General features: G+C 37.5%; 1 non-coding gene across 1 annotated transcript; it reads left to right on the top strand.

Moving 5' to 3' along the window:
- The first annotated feature begins 8186 nt into the window (after positions 1 to 8186).
- On the top strand, positions 8187 to 8260 carry TRNAD-GUC (transfer RNA aspartic acid (anticodon GUC)). Its single transcript has one exon. It is a non-coding gene; the product is annotated as a tRNA-Asp (tRNA).
- Positions 8261 to 11316: the final 3056 nt, after the last annotated feature.

Here is an 11316-nt window from a genome sequence, read left to right as displayed (position 1 = left end):
CTTCCAAGATATTTTTGGGCGGAAGCAATTAACACAGCATGTTACATTTTAAATCGTGCTTTGATTAGATAATTTTTAAAGAAAACCCCCTATGAACTTTGGAAAGGAAGAAAACCAAATATTGCATATTTTCATGTTTTTGGTTGTCGATGTTTTTATTAAATAATGGCAAAGAAAAACTTGATAAATTTGATGCAAAATCAGATGAAGCAATCTTTCTAGGTTACTCCTCCACTAGTAAAGCATTTAGAGTTTTCAACAAAAGAACTTTAGTAGTTGAAGAATCCATACATGTTGTCTTTGATGAATCTAACGATCTTCCTTCAAGGAAGAATGAGGGTATTGATGATGCAGATCCACTAATAGAAGGTTTGAAGGAGATCACTCTGAAAGATTCAGCAACTCCAGAAGACAAGGATCAAGAAGACAAACAAGATGAGAGAGGTGAAGAAATTCAAGAACAACCTCAAGGTACAAATGACCTACCCAAGGAATGGAGGTATGTTCACAACCACCCTAAGGAGTTAATTATTGGTGATCCTATGCATGGGGTAAAAACCCGTTCTTCACTTAGAAATATAGTTAATCATTGTGCTTTTGTATCTCATCTTGAACCTAAAACTTTTGAAGAAGCTGAAAATGATCATAATTGGATTAATGCAATGCAAGAGGAACTTAATCAATTTGAAAGAAATAATATTTGGACCTTAGTATCAAGACCTAAAAATTATTCAATAATTGGCACAAAATGGGTCTTTAGAAACAAATTAGATGAGCATGAAAATGTAATTGAAATAAAGCAAGACTGGTTGCTAAGAGATATAATCAAGAAGAAGGAATTGATTTTGATGAAACCTTTGCACCTGTTGCTAGATTAGAAGCTATTAGACTTCTACTTGCATATGCTTGCTTTATGAAATTCAAGTTATTTCAAATGGATGTTAAAAGTATATTTTTAAATGGATATATTGCTGAAGAAGTATATGTAGAACAACCCCCTGGATTTGAAAATCATGCTTTTCCTAATCATGTCTTTAGATTAAATAAAGCTTTATATGGATTAAAACAAGCACCTAGAGCATGATATGAAAGGCTAAGCAAATTTCTACTAAATAATGGTTTTTCAAGAGGTAATGTAGATACAACCTTATTTATTAAAAGAAATCAAAATGATATGCTAGTTATACAAATTTATGTTGATGACATAATTTTTGGGTCTACTAATGAATCCCTTTGTCAAGACTTTGCTAAGCTTATGCAGGGGGAGTTCGAGATGAGCATGATGGGAGAACTCACCTTCTTCCTCGGACTCCAAATCAAACAATCAAAAGAGGGAATCTCCATCACCCAAAGCAAGTACACCAAGGAACTACTCAAAAGATTTAGAATGGAGAACTGCAAACAAATTGGCACACCAATGAGTCCCTCATGTAAGCTTGACAAGGATGATGAAGGTAAATGTGTAGACTTAAAATACTATAGAGGTATGATTGGCTCATTATTATACTTAACTGCAAGTAGGCCTGATATCATGTTTAGTGTTTGCTTATGTGCTAGATATCAATCTAATCCTAAAGAATCTCATTTGAATGCTGTTAAAAGAATCCTTAGATACTTAAATGGTACTCAAACTCTAGGGTTATGGTACTCTAAGGACTCACAAATTGATTTATTAGGATATTCAGATGCTGATTTTGCTGGATGTAAATTAGATAGAAAAAGCACAAGTGGAACATGCCAATTTCTTGGAGTTAACCTAATCTCATGGTTTAGCAAGAAACAAAATTCGGTGGCACTGTCTACGGCTGAGGCCGAATACATTGCAGCCGGAAGTTGTTGTGCTCAAATCTTGTGGATTAAGCAACAACTCGAAGACTTTGGAATCAAACTTAATGAAACACCAATAAGATGTGACAACACAAGTGCCATAAATCTATCTAAAAATCCAATTCAACACTCAAGATCCAAACATATTGAAATAAGACATCATTTTATAAGAGAACATGTTCAAAACAAAAATATAATTCTTGAATATGTTTGCACTGAAAATCAATTAGCTGATATCTTTACAAAGGCCCTTAGTGAGGATAGATTCTGTGAAATTAGGAGAAATCTAGGAATTCTAGATCCATATGCCTAAAATTTCTCAATTTCCAAAGAATTGATGTCAAAAACTCTTAGAGCTCAATTTCCAACATCTATCCTGGTCCCAAAAGCTCAAATTTATCATTCTAAAAACTTATCATTGAGCAAAACTCCTTCTCCCAAAATTTCGAATTTTTCTGGAATTTATTCATATTTTTTTTGAATTTCTGAACTTCATGAGTCGACCCCCATGAGTCGACTCAATGGCAAACTTGTAAATCCCACCAACTTTTAACGGGTTCATTGTTTTTATAAGGGACCCTGTTCGTGAGACGACTCATCTTCTCATCGTCCTCCTTCCAAAAGCCGTCTTCTCCAATTCCTTTTGCTCCAAATCCAAGGATCCAATTCGAAGCACTTCTCCCTCCTCCTCTCTACCAAAAATCGCCACCTTGAAAAGAATTTTTGTGCTTTCTCGCATTGTTTGGCACGGTTGGAACGTGCCCTAGCACTTCACCGATCTTCCCAAATCCACTTCTTTTCTCCACCAAAATCCCTCTTTACTCTCTTGTGATCCCTTCTCCACTCAATTCAAGTCTCCTAGCCTGCTACTATATTGAATATGGCTCCGAAGATGAAACTTCCCCAAAGAAGAAAGTCAATCCGTGAGCCTGAAGAAATTGTCCGAAAGAAAAGGCAAACTGGTCAGACTTCCACTGCTCCCACTCCAGTATCTGCTCAAGGTCCCCCTCAATCCTCCATAAGCCCCAGTAAGAACCCTCTTTCTGATAGAAAAGTAGAAACCGGGAAAAATATAGATTTTCGGTTCTTAGAAGATGAGGGCTTTACTTTTGCTACCAAGATTAAAAACCAAGGATGGGGTTTCTATTGCTCCCTTAGGGAAGTCACCTATGTTGACCTAGTTAGAGAATTCTACCAGAATCTACTTTATGGAAATGGGTCAGTGACTTCAACAGTCAAGGGAATTGATATCTGCTTGGATTCTAGGATATTGGGAGAAATACTTCAGTTGCCTAGTGAAGGTTACTCTTATATGGAACTCCCAGTAAAAGAAGAGGGGATCAGAATTATTCTAGGAGAAACTTATTCAGAAAGTTTAAATAAATTGGAAGCAAAGATTTTGTCCATTGAGATGAGAATCCTACATCAGATGGTAACAAAGCTCTTCTTTCCTAGAAGTGGTAGGCATGATCTACTGTCTGGCAGAGATATCTGTATCATGTTTCATGTCATCACTCAGACCCCCCTGAACCTCCCTGCACTTATGATAGAGGCCATGAGAGAAACTTTGAACAGATCCAAGGCACACTTGCCTTATGGTATGGCCCTTACTAGAGTATTTAGGAGGTTTGGAGTTAGCTGTGAGGGGGAGGCACCTACCAAGCTATCTCATGTGGACACTTTCAACCAACACAGCCTGCACCGAATGGGAATTACAAAAACTGATGGTGGTTGGATCAAGGGATCTGAGGAAAGAGCTGGGGAAAGAGCTGAAGAAAGAGTTGAAGAAAGAGATAGAGCTGAAGACAGAATTGAAGACAGAGCTGAAGAAGAAGGTCCATCATCTCCTGTACATGACTTCAGGGCAGCATCACCAGATACCCAGTTCATTCCTGATACAGAGGCTGGCCCTTCAGAGTTTACTAGGATGCCCACACCAGTGTATCAGCCAGAGACCAGAGCACCTCATTCAGAGTTCAGACTGGCTGACGATCAGATCGAGCAGATATCACAGCGTGTGGCCTCTTTATTATCTAGTCAGTGGAGCAGTACTACTTTTGCACCGGGAGCCACTTCTTCTGATCAGACCATGACTCCCCACATATCCACTGTGTTTCAGATGATATCAGATCAGTCCATCCGGATTCAGCAGCTTGAGGATACCGTCTGGAGACTGACTGGCAGAGTTCTTGACTTGCAGGGGCAAGTCCTTGCTTTGGCCCATCCTCAGCCACAGGAGTCTACTATTGAGGTCACAGACCTCACTGCAGAGGCTGGAAGGCTCAGAGGAGCACTAGAGGGAGGATATGAGTTACTGAGGAAAGAGATCCGAGGATCGAGTGAGCATGCAACCACTCAGTTCACTGCTCTACTTCAATCTGTTTCCAGAGCATTGAACGTACTTGATTCCATCAGGCTCACCCTTTCTGTTCAGTCCTTAGCATCTCAGCGTTCTCAGCCACCCAGTTCTTCTCACCCTCCTGCTCGTGCCAGAGGCAGACGGGGTAGAGGACGTACTTCTGATAGAGATCCATCAGCTTCTCATACCATATCTGATGACTCCGATCCATGACTTGTCTTGATCATTACTAGGTCCTAGGTGTTAGTGTCTTGTTCTAGGATCTGTATTTTGGGGTCATGTATTGACAAATTAGCTGGTTGACTTTTATAATATGAACTATGTATTGAAACAATTATGGTTTTAATGGAATCATCTTTTACTTATATTTCTACCTTTTTGTAATGATGTTGATCATATTTTGGTTATATATATATTCTCCTTGTTGAAATATTATCCTCTCTTTGTTGTTGTTTGCTGTTAATAATTGCTGTATTAAGGGGGAGCAAACATCTGTGATTAACTCTAAAGGGGGAGAAATTAAAGAATTTTTCAGAAAAAGAAGAAATTAACCATGTTTGATGATGTCAAAAAGGGGGAGAAATTTGGTATCAGACAGAATTTAAAAAAAAGCCATCCATCAAAAGCAAAACCATAAATTATGAGCAATTAAAGAAAAAGCAATCAAAACTAAAATTATGAGAAATTAATGAATGAATTAAAAATTTAAAGAACAATATCAAAAATACAATGCTAAGTACAATGCAAATAAGTAACTTTTAAATTACTTCTTTACATATGCTCTGATTTGCTTTAAAAATTTAAATATGCTCTGATATACTTCAAAATTCCAACTTGCTCTGATACATCTTTTGAAATTTTATTTACTCTGATACATCTTAAAATTTTTTAACTTGCTCTGATACATTATAAAATTTGCTCTGATACATTATAAAACTTGCTCTGATACATTGTAAAATTTTCTCTGATACATTACAAAATTTTTCTCTGATACATTGTAAAATTGTTTTCTTGTTCTGATACATTGCAAAATTTATTTTTTTGCTCTGATATATCTTAAACTCAAAATGAGCTAATACACTTTCAAAATCAACTCTTAAACTCTTAAACATACTTTGGCACACATAATTTTTTTTGTATCAAAAAGCAATTAAAGCACATAAGTATTTTTTTTCTGATGCTAAAACTAAAATCAAATGAGAATGAAATTTTCAAAATACAGCTTAATCTGATAACAAAAATAAGTTTTTCACTCTAACATCAAAATCACATAATCCAATGAGCATATCATCAAATCCTTAAGCAAATGGACAAATTATTTTTGTATATGACCATTTATATTACATGCCAAAAGAATCATACTCTTTTCAAGCTTATACACCTATAATGCATTCTTTTGAAATTAGTGTTTCACATAAATGCTTTTGTTCAAATATTTTGTCATCATCAAAAAGGGGGAGATTGTTGCTCCTAGATTGATTTTGATGATTACAAAGCAGATTGAAGCGATACAAATATTTTTAAATTGAAAAAGTCCTTATGCTCTTCAAGGGCAAAATCATAATTTCACTAAAATCCTGATTTGATAGTATCATTTGGTAGAACAAATGATTAGTAATCTATTGATGAAAATTTCATTATTTTTGGACTTATATTTTTGAAGTTATGAAGGTTTGAAGTGCATGAGTCGACTCATGAGTCAACTCATGACACTATGAGCTGATTGGCGCGCAAAAATTTCCCATGGCATGCTGAATTTTTGGCTTGGCACGACCTGTGAGTCGACTCATGAGTCGACCACAAGGCATGAGTCGACTCATGAGTCGACCTCTGCTGATTTGGGCCAAAAAATCAGAAATCAAAGTTTCTGGCTAATGCAACAGAAGTCGACTCATGAGTCGACTCTTGAAGCATGAGTCGACTCATGAGTCGACCCCTGCGACGGAAAACGTCAGCAACGGCTAGTTTTTTGCCCATTTTAATTGCCTTTTATGCTTCCTAAAAATGCTCTAACGGCTCTTTTTCTGTCTAATATGTTTTCTCTTGTTTCTTAAGGCTATAAAAGGTTTCAAATGGTGAAAGAAAATATAGAAAAAAAAGAAGAAAAAAGATATATACGAGAGGATCCAAAATCTACACGAGAAAGCCTGAGATCAAAGAAATACCCAAAAGAAAAAGACAGGTGATCCACAATATACAAGAGAGATTGTGAAAGAGAAAAGCAAGAGCATTCAAAGAGAGGATTTTTCACGCCTATTGTTCAACCTTGATCAAGAGATCTTTCAAAGCCTTCAAGAAGTCCTCAATCAAAGATCATCTTCTTCTCAAGCGTTCATTCAAGCGTTCATCCACCTTGAGAAAATCCAAAAAGGGGATTCTTCATTTGAGTAAAGTGTTTTTATTATTATATTCGCTCATTTAAGGAGCTGTTATTGTATTAATTTGTGCTCTAAGCTATTTTACTCTTTGTGAGTATTTGTTCTTTTTTTGGAGGATTTCCAAAATAAGGGAAGGTAGATCCGAACCTGAAATCGGAGTGTTTTGGGTTGACTTGTACCCAGGAAACAAGTAGACTAGCTTGGGATAGCTAGTGTCAGAGTTTCTGATATTTGTATTCGGGTTGAATACAAGTATAGTGGATTAGAATTCCCAAGTAGGAGCTTGGGGAGTGGATGTAGGTGCAAGGTTGGCACCGAACCACTATAAATCCTTGTGTTTGTGGTGTGCTTTATTGTTTCTCTTTATTTCTTTATTATATCCTTGCATTCTTGCTTTAGGTAATTAATCTTGAATTAAAGTCTTTGTTCTCATTCATCATAAGTAATTAATTAAGCCTAAAATTTTTAGAAACCCAATTCACCCCCCCTCTTGGGTTGCATAGCTGGGCAACATTTCGTATTCTTCCTTTCTCTTGTTCGGATACCGCATACTTCAAAGTTTGTCTTTCATCATATTCCGATGATGTAAATTTTTAGGGGTTCATCGAATCCCTGTTGAGCTATAAGCACATCATCCTCTGCCAATGCTAAGTTGTGAAATAAGTTCCCAAAGGTGTTCTTGTTCCATTTTTCAACGTCTGTTTAAGACGTTTGAATGAATGAGTGCAGCAAAGTCTCTTATCTTCCCCCTACACCCTAAGAAGGAAAAACTGAGCAAGATAGCTTCTAATGCATATATGTCTGCATATGCATATGTGTCTGCATATATTTATATATGTACATATATGCATAGGGGTTCATACAAGAACCATCAAATAAAAAAATTCTATGGAATCATAACATAAAAGTAGGAAAGACTCTTCGGATCTAGTCATACCATTAGATTCTATTGACAATTCTAAAAAAACTGTTCATAGTATTATCATACTATGATGATGATTATCATAGTATGATGACGGTCGGGTGGATATGCCCCTATCGTCTAGTGGTTCAGGACATCTCTCTTTCAAGGAGGCAGCGGGGATTCGACTTCCCCTGGGGGTAGGGAGGAAGTTGATCGTAGATTATCAATAAATCTAGAATGAATTCTTTCTGGGTCGATGCCCGAGCGGTTAATGGGGATGGACTGTAAATTCGTTGACGATATGTCTACGCTGGTTCAAATCCAGCTCGGCCCAATAATTCATTGCTCCATGAATATGAAATAACCAATTTGTCCTCCAGAAACAGAAATGCCTGATCCGTAGAAATGAAGAGAAAGAGTCAATTTTTTCTCTATCCATGTTTTTCTCATTCGTTCTGATTTTTCTAACGATCTAGATTAATGATACTTAATTAAGATTAAGTATCATAAAAATCAAAATAGTTCTTTTTCTCATTGAAAAATTGATTCTCTATTTTTTTGGCAATAAAATAACCACTCGTTACTAGTAATCCGTGTCGCTCTCACTATATTCCATATCCATGTGGATATTCAGTATATCATTCGTGTTTCTGTTACAACACAACGAATAGAATGTTCTTATCAAACTAGTAAGAATATGTATGCCATACACCTTGCTGGGATTGTAGTTCAATCGGTCAGAGCACCGCCCTGTCAAGGCGGAAGCTGCGGGTTCGAGCCCCGTCAGTCCCGACTAGGATCCGATGAATTTTCAATTCATCTCCCCATTTTCTGTGAAAGGGGGGACAGGTAGCAAGATCTAATCCCCAGCGGGGATCCTTATTTCTTTTGTTTTTCATTTCGCATTTATCATCAGACAAGTACGGGAATTTCCATTTCTTTCACTAATACCGATTGATAAGGGGAGACATATGTAAGTTGGTACAATCGGTGGCATTACTATATTCAGTATTTTAATAGATACCATACTCGTCTGACTTTCTTTTTCAATTATTCTTGAACAATGAAATGGAATAGAGTTCCCCTATTTTTACCGGGAGTACATACACAAATTGTATTCGTTTATTGTACGATACATAATGAACTTAACATAATTACCTCGACTTTGTTTGTGTATCCTCAATGACTAATTGGAAACAATCTATCTATTCTCATGCAAATTGCACACTGAATTTTTGATGTATGCGTTCTAGTCTCAATCCAAGAAAGAAGAAGAGATACTATACTAATAAAATAAAAGACCAAGCAACGCCCCTTTTTAGTAAATTTGTTGGAATATTAGATCTTTTCTACTTAACACCCGTCCTTTTTTCCATCTCACTTCTACTGTTTGGATCTGTGTGACCCATAGAATACCGGTCATATAATATCTCATAATTGTATGTATAAGTATAAGGAAAGAGAGTTGTATAAGGAAGACAAAGACAGTAGGTTATGGAAAAGAAAAAAAAAGTGGAAAAAAGGATGAAAAATTCAATGAAATTTCTGATCCAATAAAGAATCCCATTTCGGATTTAGTATGGATAAAATAAAAGATTTTCTTATGTTATACTATTCAATTCTCGACGATGAATCGATTTGATAGATCAGATATTGTTATTCATAATATTGATCCGATTCAGTATCATCAGAATGAAATTCATCCCATTGAATTGACAGGAGTCAAATTTCTTATCTCTATGGGATTAGATCCCGAGTTATTGCGAAGTAAAAAAAACAATGAGATTATGGAAGTCAATATTCTCGCATTTATTGCTACTGCACTGTTCATTCTAGTTCCTACTGCTTTTTTACTTATCATCTACGTAAAAACAGTCAGTCAAAATGATGAATTTAACTGAAACTTGGTTGGATTATTAGTTCTTATCAATGATTGAAGAAATAAAAGAAAGGGATTAAAACTCCAATTTTAAATGAAACGATTTGGCTGGAATCATAAGTATCTGAGATAGTGTGGTAGATAGAACTATATATATAATTTTGATTTCTACCACACTAGATAGTATTGTATATTTTTATCATATTTATTTATTATCATATAAATAGTATGATCATATAAATTTTATCATATAAAGTTGTATACAGATATGGTTTTATATAGATATAGAGAAATTTACAATATGTACATGTATTAGATGTACATCTAATACTCTTCTAAATCGTCCACACTAACAATCCCCAAAAAGGAGATTTTTGTAAATAACCAAATATAACACTTAGCCCAAGTGTTATATTTGGTTATTTTTCTTACATCTCTCTCTCCCCACCCCCCGAAAAAGTGAGTGATGAGATAGCTCCGCACCATCGAAACTTTTCTCAGCCATCGGATCGGCCGCTCTTCCCTTTCCCTCTGGATTGTAGTTCATCCCTCATGGAGATCGCTCCCTCGCTCGTGTACTTGAGCCCGTTCTATTCGATACTGCTTTCTTTACTCGACTTGTCTAATGGTCCCGTTGCATATGGACTCGACTCGCACTAGTGACGCGTGCTATGCACATATCCGAAAGCGGTGATAGCTTTCTAAGCTAGGAGAATTGACTTATGTTGTCTCGCTTTGATACCGCTTTCACCCCCCTTTCCTTTGGGCATGGTCGGGGTACCATTATCTCTCATTATCAATTGAATCAGTCAAGAATACAAAAAAGGTTTATCGCTTTTGATCGCTCCCGGCTCGCTTTCGAGGCGAGCCTGCACTCTCGCTTGCTTCTCACTCGCCTACGAAAACAATACTAGACTCGACTTCCTCACCTGCCTCTCCACTCGTGCCTACTTTCACCAACCGGTCTTCCTTTAGTCCTCCCCTACTCCATCCCTCTGCTTGGCTCTAGCCTTCTTGTCTGGACCTCCACCTCTCAGAGTTCTCGCCCCCTGAGTTGCGCTCTTTGTCTCGTCCATATGAGGCCGACGGGTGCGTCACATCCTTTGTGAGCGAATCTCTTCGCCTTAGGCTTGTCGTAGTTCTATTTCGCTTGGGCTGCGGCTGCTCCTTAGTCGTTGGCCTCCTTTGGTTCTTGGCCGTAGCACTTCTCTTGCGTGCGCAGGTTCCCCTAGCTCTGTTCATGGATCCATTCTAAGACTAAGAATTTCACTTTAAAGTGATAGCTCTTACTCCTTAAGATTAAGACAAGTTATGGCTCTGACTCCTTCTCTCGTTATAGCTCTTTTTCCTACTTCTTATAGCTCTTCCACCTGCTTTTAGCCCTTCCCTTACACCAAGTTCGAGCTCTTACTCATTCAGATAGGATCTTACCCCCCGAGCTGGCGCTCGACCCCTAAGGGGTCTTTTGCTCTTGAAAACAGCTACCACCCAACATATACATGGGCATTTGTGCCGTAAGGCCCGGGATAAGACAGCGAGGTCTTCGTCTTCTTCGTGAGCTGAACTGAGCCTCAAAAATGAGGAAAAACCGCTTTCTTCGCTCTCATCCCTTGACTCGCTAGACTGCAAAGCTGGACCTCCCTACTCACTGGCTTGACTGCATTGACTTACTGGATTGCCCCTTTTTTTTACAGAAAGCTTCGGCAAAGAACTTTTCTGAGTTGTCACATCAAACAAAAGCAAAAGTGCATTTCAAAGGCGGAAAATCAAGATTACAAGCTTGCGCCTCTTTTCATTCTACTCCTCTATTTTCTGGAAATAAGGAGTGCTACCGCACACATTTAGGGCACCCCTCATCCGACTATAAGAAGTCGGAATGTAAATTCAGCCAAGCTAGGCGGGGAATCCGTGTTTACGAGAGTTGGGGGCGTATAAAAATAGATTGATTAGGCTCTGAATCAAAAGGCAA

Source organism: Elaeis guineensis, chromosome 4 (genome assembly GCF_000442705.2).
Source record: "Elaeis guineensis isolate ETL-2024a chromosome 4, EG11, whole genome shotgun sequence".
In the NCBI taxonomy this organism is placed as follows: domain Eukaryota; kingdom Viridiplantae; phylum Streptophyta; class Magnoliopsida; order Arecales; family Arecaceae; genus Elaeis; species Elaeis guineensis.
This window is presented reverse-complemented; position numbering and strand designations above follow the sequence as displayed.